An 8,324-nucleotide genomic window follows, 5' to 3' on the forward strand; every position below is an offset into this window, starting at 1 on the left:
GATTCATCCTCTTTGACAATTTGGAGAAGATTTCTAAACTCTTTCCTCATTTTATTTAATCAAATTAATTATGTCTTCTTCCTCACTTTGTGTTGTTGCTTTCAATATGTGTGAGTAGTCACCTAATTGGGTTTTAGGGTTCTAAGTAGGGGATCAAATGGTTTAATTGTTGCTTGGGAATTCTATTTTCTTTGTGGTTCTTTGATTCATATGCTCTTAATGCTAGAATAGGACTGATCACCTTGTTCTAGATTCTAGGTCTTTCTATGCATCACAAGTGTTCGATAGAATGCCTGAACCAATATGAATTGAGCAATATTTCTCTAACCTGTGAAAGTTGATGTTAGGGGATATTGTGAACTTAGTGAACTTGTTTGATAATGCAAATTTGATTAGGAGATTACAAACGAAAGTTTAGAGGGGGTATTAAACTCATATTTTAGAAGATTTTAAAGTATTCATAAAATCACTTGTTATTCAATTAATGATTTATAAAACTATTTTAAAATTTTATGTTATTCAACTTGATATTTATATAAAATCATTTAGAATGATTCATAATCTCTTGTTATTCAATCTATAATTTGTAAAACTCATTTAAAATCTATTGTTATTCAAATTATTAGAACTTTTTTTAAAAGAGCTACTTTGAATGATTTTAAAAGACTTTTTAAAAATTTTTAGCTGAAAAATGTGACTCATACAATCACACCCTTTAAGGTGGGATTTTGAAGGATTTCCACAAAAATATGTCAAACCAATTGCATCTTCCACCTACGTACATGACTATGTTTTTCATCATAGCCACTGCGTTTTCCCGATTTATGAACGTCACTGCCACAATAGATGAAGGCTCGTATCTTCCCACTGAACCACTTGTACCCTCGTTTGCAACATAGTTCCCCAAAAGCCTCATTCAATACGACATCAGAGTCACTACCACAACAATCAGAGTCACTACTGTCCAAATTTCAGCTCTTTAGCAGAAAATGAAGTGTGAGATCTGGTGGAAAGCATAATGATATTCAATTCTTGTTTATCAAAAGGCCATTTCATCGTTTCTCGGTTACTCTAAAGTGTTTTGTGTTTTTTTTTGCAGGCTGCAAATGATGATGAGATATCAATTATGTTAATCATCAAATCTTCTGGCCATCGATCCACCATCAAGTCAAAAAGGACATAGTGTATATACAGTTGGAAGTCTGGTAATTTCTCTAGAACCATCTTTACAACATCTCACACTTGGAATCATTTGAGACCAACTATCTCTACCCAATCTTGGGCAAAAGTTAAGTGGTATAAAGGAAAATTCTCAAATTGGCTTTCACTTTCTGGATATCTCACTTGGATAGACTCCCAACAAGATCAAGGCTTCACTTTTATGTAGCACCACCAATACGCTCTGCTGCACCTGCAATCTTCACAGAGAAACCCGACACCATCTTCTTCTGTTTTGTGAGTTCAGTGAACAGATTTGGAAGCTTGTTCTTCACAGGCTAGGCCAATCATCTTTCATCTTTATCGAAAGGTTTGTCCTCATCTATCTTCGACTTCTGCTAATGTGTCCTTAACCCTCAAAAGAGTTGCTTCTCAGGCCACAATCTACGTATATGGAAAGATGGCAACAATCGTTTTCACAACAACATCTCCTCTATTGTGTTTTCAAATATTCTAAAATCACTAACAAATATTACAAAATCTCACAGATTCTCATTTCATTTTCTTTTTCTTTAATTTAGAATCTGTAACAAATCATCAAATCTCCTAAAATCCTTACTCAAATCTCTCAAAATTCTAAAATATTAAAATCTAACCAAATCTTGGAAAAAACAAGTTCAATACCCCCCCCCCCCCCACTTAGTAATTGAGTAGTCAGCTTTAGTGATTAATACCTTGAAAGAGGGTTAGTCAAATCTTTTGTTCATGTTCTAGAACGGTTCTTAACTATTGAATTCCTTGTTTCTTTTCTCCATTGGTCATTGATCTCTGAAATGCCCTATAGCCCAATGTTTTAATCCATAAGTTAAATCGTTTTATTTATTGCATTTTTATTTACAATTTCTGAAACCAAACAAACAAACTTTCGTTCGCTTTAGCTATTTACAAGTCTCGCAAATCTTTAGTGTACCATTGGTCCTTATGGATTCGACCCCGCATATACTGCCTTGCGGTTAAGTGTATCGGGTAAATACTCGAGCAATCAAGTTGGCACCGTTGCCGGGGACCAATTGCGTTACCTAGAGATTTAGGATTAGTTTATAGTCTAGAGCATTTTATTACAGTTGTTAATTAAACTTTTTCTTTCTTTTTGGTGTTTTCAGGTGTATGACCTGCAGTGCAGGCTCTTCACACCTAGAACAATATCACGAAGACTTGGGAAAGTTTGAGAGAGAGAATAGGAGAAAGAAAAGACTTGCTGAAATGGCTGACGGTTTCGCTGGTCAAAATGCTGGTAATGTGGATGATGAACATCATGAAGATGAACATCATGGAGAGTTTGAGGATCCCCCTCCTGCTGGGAATGTTAATCCTCCTGCTGGTGGAGAGGCTGCCCGTGCAGGTGCACAAAGAGAAGCTGTCCGCCGCGAAGCTGCCCGTTTAGCTGCTTTTAATCAAAGACCAGCAAATGTTCGACAGACTTTGAGGGAACATGATGCTCCCAACGCTGAGATGTACCGTAGAGGTATCCAACATCCTCCAATCGCCATAAATGATTTTGAGATTAAACCGGCACTTTTGGGTTTAGTGAAGCTAAATCAGTTTCATGGTCTACTGTCAGAGAACCCAGTTTATCATTTGGAGTACTTTGAGGATATATGTGGCACAACGCGAATGAATGGGGTACCTGATGATGCTGTCAAATGTAGGTTATTTTCATTTTCTCTGAGTGATAAAGCTCATCGCTGGTTTAAGTCGTTGAAAGGAGACACCATTCGAACGTGGAATGAGTATAAAGCTGCGTTCTTGGGACAATATTTTACTCAAGCAAGGACTACTCTTCTTAGGAATAAGATTTCAGGCTTCCAGCAGCATGCTACTGAGTCATTCCATGAGGCTTGGGAAAGGTTCAAAGACTATAAGAGAGAATGTCCTCACCATGGATTCACACCAGAATCACTCATCAACACATTCTACAGAGGGGTTGATGAGAGGTATAAGATGGCCCTGGATACAGCTAGTAATGGGGACTTCATGACCAAAACAGAAGGAGAAGCTGAGATTTTTGATTGAGAACCTAGCTGCTAGCAACAGTAACCATTGTGTTGACTATGATAGGACAGTGAGAAGTAATGGAGGAGGAGAATCAAAACAGATTGCTGAGTTGACTGCAAAAGTGGAGCAGCTTTTGAGAAGAGATCAGAGGAGTTTGAATTTATGTGATGATTCTGGCAATGGTAAGGTTTATCAGGAAGGTGCTAGGGATGGTTCTGAAGAACTACAAGCTGAGCTGAATTACGTGAACCAAGGATATCAGAACAATGGTTTCAAACAGGGCTACAGGAATCACCCCAACCTCTCTTACCGGAGCACTAATGTTGAGAACCCACATGATCAGATATATCCACCACAACAGTTTCAACAAAAGCAGTTTATACCAGGGCAAGGAAACTACAATAAGCCATTTGTGCCTCAGGGACAAGGACAGGGAAATGGATATGGTCAAGGAGGTTTTCAGCAAAAACCTCAGTTTAACAACTTCCAGGGAAGTTACCAAGCACCAGTTCAAGCTCCTGTGAGCAACACTTCTACGTCTTCTTCAGGGGATAATGAAATGAAGTTGATGATGCAGCAGATTCTTGAAGGTCAAGTGAAGAATGCTGTTGAAATCAATGTTAAGGTGGACAACATGTATCGTGATCTTAATGGGAAGTTCACAACACTATCTTCACATGTTAAAACTCTTGAGAACCAAGTAGCTCAAATTTCTTCCACCTCTACACCACCATCAGATGTTTTACCAGGGAAAAGTGAACCCAAAAATAAAGAGCATTGTTATGTTGTTATGATTCAAGAAGAACCTGGAGAAGTTGCTGAGAGAGGTCTTCAAGAAGCTGCAAATGAGAGTATTATTTTTGAGATGGAAGTTCTTGTTGTTGATGTTGCTGTAGATAATGAGATTGCAGGAGATGATGAGCCACCATACGTTGCACCACCACCATATGTTCCTAAGCTCCCATTTCCAGGTCGTCTAGTGGAAGCTAAAAATGCAGGTTGAAAAGGCGAAATGAAGTTATGAAAAGAGTTTCACATCAAACTCCCATTCCTAGAGTCAATAAAGAACACAAAAACATACAAGAAATGTTTGAAAGATGTCTTGTCTTACAAGAAGAGCATTGAAGAAGGGGTCATGATGATTTCAACTGGGAAGGCATATGTGCATTTTGAGAAGCAGGAAAAACATCAAAGGAACAAGGATAAAATCCTTGCAATGGCACACTTGAAAGAAGAGGTAGAGATGGTTAGTTCTGAGTGCAATGCCATCATCCCGATTGAGATTCCTGAGAAGCTTGGAGATCCAGGGAGTTTTGTACTACCTTGCCAAATTGGGAGATTCATGTTTGAGAGATGTTTATGTGACTTGGGAGCTAGTGTTAATTTGATGCCGCTTTCTGTGTCAAAGCGTTTGGGAATCACCAATTTCAAACCGTCAAGGATCTCCTTAGTGCTTGCAGACCGTTCGGTGTGGTTTCCTATTGGTGTAGCTGAGGATGTGCATGTTAGAGTTGGGAACTTCTACATCCCAACTGACTTCACAGTTTTGGAGCTTTATAAAGAACCACATGATCCTCTCATTCTTGGTCGCCCATTCTTACATACCGTTGGGGCTATGACTGATGTAAAAAAGCAGCAAATTCACTTGCAGATTGGTGACCATACTCATGAGGTTGACATGAAAAGGTTGCTGAAAAAACCTACTATTGGAGGACAAACTTTTTCAATTGAAACCATTGATGATCCTAGGGATAAGTATGTGAAGACATGCATTGGTTGGAGTGAGGTCAAAGAATTCCTGGATGGAGACCTTCAAATTCCAATAAAAAAGGTTAGTGCTACATGCAAGGTTAAGCCCAAATGGATAAAGGAAAATCCTCATGTAACCTTGACACCTATGAAGTGTGTTGGAGATACCATAGAGTATAAGGTGCAGTGTAAGGGAACCTCAAAACCTTTTTCAAAAGCTAGGAGTATTCTAACTTCAGAATTGAGAGACAAAGGTGGAAAAAGCTGTGAAAGGGGTTATGAGTAGAGTTCTGAAGCTAAAGATGAAAGATTGTGGACCTTGTTTTGGAGCAAGTCCTTGTGCTCATACTCATTAGTTCACAAGAATCCGGTCAAGCTAGTGACATGAAACAAGCGCTTTGTGGGAGGCAACCCACCAGGTATTTCTCTCTTTTACTAGTTATTTTTCTTTTAAATTTCTTTTGAGTCTGTTTGACCTCTTTTCTTGGATTTGTTTTCACACCGAGACGGTGTGAAGCGAGTCTGGGGGAGGGTGTCATATGTCTACTAATCTTGTTTGCTTTGGTTGTTTTTTTGTTGCTTTCTTTTGAGTCAGTCAGTTTGTTTTATCGAGTCAAAAGTGTGTTTTATTGAGTCAAAAATGCTGGTTGAGAACTATGAACTTTTCTTAGGGAATTTCACCATGCTTGATTCTTTGCCTTGGGATCATTTAGCATTGTTTAAGGATGACTTGGAAGTTTAGAAAAAAAAAAAAAACATGACTTGATCACTTCAATAATATCCTGTCGCTTTGAAATTTGGATGATTTGAGCTTGGCCTTGCTTATTTGGACTTAATATGGACTTATTATATCTCACTTAGGGGGTTGAGAATCATGTAATGGATCATACATTCAGATTTTAGTTTACACCATTTTTACCACTCTTTGTAAACTCTGAATGGCTAGACTCATTTGTAGTCTAGTACCACACCTTTACCCCTATCCTTGCCTCATACCACTCGCATTCTTTGGTCATCATCATCATGTGAATTCATGTGCAAAAACTACGGAGTGTACAGACCGACATAGCTTTCCTCTAGTTAGGATTGTCATTGTAGTTTATTTAGGTGATTAATATTGTTTTTTTTTTCTTTTTTATGTGTGGTTGTGTGGTTATGTTCATAAGCATATGTTGAGTTTCCATGATTTAGTGCTTTTGATGCAATTTTGTGAGAAGAGAACCGGTTCCACTCCCCCATATAAAAAAGAAAAACAAAAACAAAAAGAAAAAAAAAAACTGAGAAAGAAAAAAAAATGAATAAAATGGGAAAGGAGTAAAAAATGGAACCGGAAAAGTCAGAGTACTCCTATTTATTTATCAAAAGCATCTAGAAAAATGATGATTTGTTTGGGGTTTTACGTTGGTTGGCTTGATCTGAGTAGAGGGAAGCTGTGTACCTCCCAATTGGTCTGTGTCTCACTGTGACTTTGCATAATGACATGCATCTGTTCTCGTTGTTGGATACCTTTAAACACTTGAGCCACCCATAAATTGCCTCATATTCTAGACCAGAGCGTGTTTGATATCCCGTTTGTGAGAGTGCACGCATTTACTAATGAATGTTAAAAGGTCAAGTTATCTGACTCTAAACTCTTTGTGTACTTGGGATTTAATGAAGTTGCTATGGTCATGGCGAAGTACGATTTAGTACGGTTTGATATGAGCTTTGTGATAGTGGTTTGCAGGCAATTGTTTGAGAGCATGATCCCAGAAGAATATGTGAGTTCTCGCGTTTTCAAGCCTCTTTCCTTGACAAAGGTATTTGCTTTGCTTGAGGACAAGCAAAGATCTAAGTCGGGGGAGTTGATGTATTGTGTTTTTGGTGTCTTTTGTCCTTCATTTAATATTCGTTTTGAGTCATTTGTCGCATCTTTGTCCGTCTTTTGTGTCTTTTTGGTCTTTTCTTGAGTTGTGATTAGGTGTGAAGACAATGTGCTAGATTTGGAGTCTTTTGGTTGGATTCGAGCTTAACTGGAATAAAGAAGCAAGAAGTGACTTTTGTACATCTCCAAGTTGAATTAAATTATGAAGTCTGGACAAGTCTGAAGAAGTCTAGTGAAGTCTGTAGACAAATCTGGAGAAGTCTGGAGAGGTCTGGTGAAGTCTGTAGACAAATCTTGAGAAGTCTGGTGAAGTCTGTAGAAAAGTATGGTGAAGTCTGTAGACAAGTCTGGTGAAGTCTGGTGAAATTTATGCACAAGTCTACTGAAGTCTGGACAAGTGTGGTGAAGTCTGTTTTGACTACAACCAGACACTTATTTCCTTTTTCTATTCTCATTTTTTATTTTATATCTTTTATTTTAATATGGGTATAAATACCCCCAAAACCTAATGAGCAAGACATGCTATGATATATGCTATTTTTTCTGAGATTTTCTGCACCTTGAGACTTTTGTAAGCTATTTCTGGAAATTAGAGATTCATCCTCTTTGACAATTTGGAGAAGACTTCTAAACTCTTTCCTCATTTTATTTAATCAATTTAATTATGTCTTCTTCCTCACTTTGTGTTGTTGCTTTCAATATGTGTGAGTAGTCACCTAATTGGGTTTTAGGGTTCTAAGTAGGGGATCAAATGATTTAATGGTTTAATTGTTGCTTGGGAATTCTATTTTCTTTGTGGTTCTTTGATTCATATGCTCTTAATGCTATAATAGGACTGATCACCTTGTTCTAGATACTAGGTCTTTCTATTCATCACAAGTGTTCGATAGAATGCTTGAACCAATATGAATTGAGCAATATTTCTCTAACCTGCAAAAGTTGATGTTAGGGGATATTGTGAACTTAGTGAACTTGTTTGATAATGCAAATTTGATTAGAAGATTACAAATGAAAGTTTAGTAATTGAGTAGTCAACTTTAGTGATTAATACCTTGAAAGAGGGTTAGTCAAATCTTGTGTTCATGTTCTAGAACGGTTCTTAACTATTGAATTCCTTGTTTCTTTTCCCCATTGGTCATTGATCTCTGAAATGCCCTATAGCCCAATGTTTTAATCCCATAAGTTAAATCGTTTTATTTATTGCATTTTTATTTACAATTTCTGAAACCAAACAAACAAACTTTCGTTCGCTTTAGCTATTTACAAGTCTCGCAAATCTTTAGTGTACCATTGGTCCTTGTGGATTCGACCCCGCATATACTGCCTTGCGGTTAAGTGTATCGGGTAAATACTCGAGCAATCATGGTATGAGCCCCTATTTGGGCATTCCTGAGAGCCTTGGTGGGTCAAAAACAAAAATATTCTCATTTGTTCAGGATCGATTGCAAACACGGGCGGGTGGCTGGCCTGCTAGGTTGCTGTCTAAGGGGGGAAGGAG

General features: G+C 37.8%; 1 non-coding gene across 1 annotated transcript; it reads right to left on the reverse strand.

Moving 5' to 3' along the window:
• Positions 1–2,997: 2,997 nt before the first annotated feature.
• Positions 2,998–3,104, reverse strand: LOC147926505 (small nucleolar RNA R71). The gene has a single exon (XR_015583187.1). It is a non-coding gene; the product is annotated as a small nucleolar RNA R71 (small nucleolar RNA).
• Positions 3,105–8,324: the final 5,220 nt, after the last annotated feature.

Source organism: Camelina sativa, chromosome 15, assembly GCF_030686135.1.
Source record: "Camelina sativa cultivar CO46 ecotype springtype chromosome 15, ASM3068613v1".
NCBI lineage: Eukaryota > Viridiplantae > Streptophyta > Magnoliopsida > Brassicales > Brassicaceae > Camelina > Camelina sativa.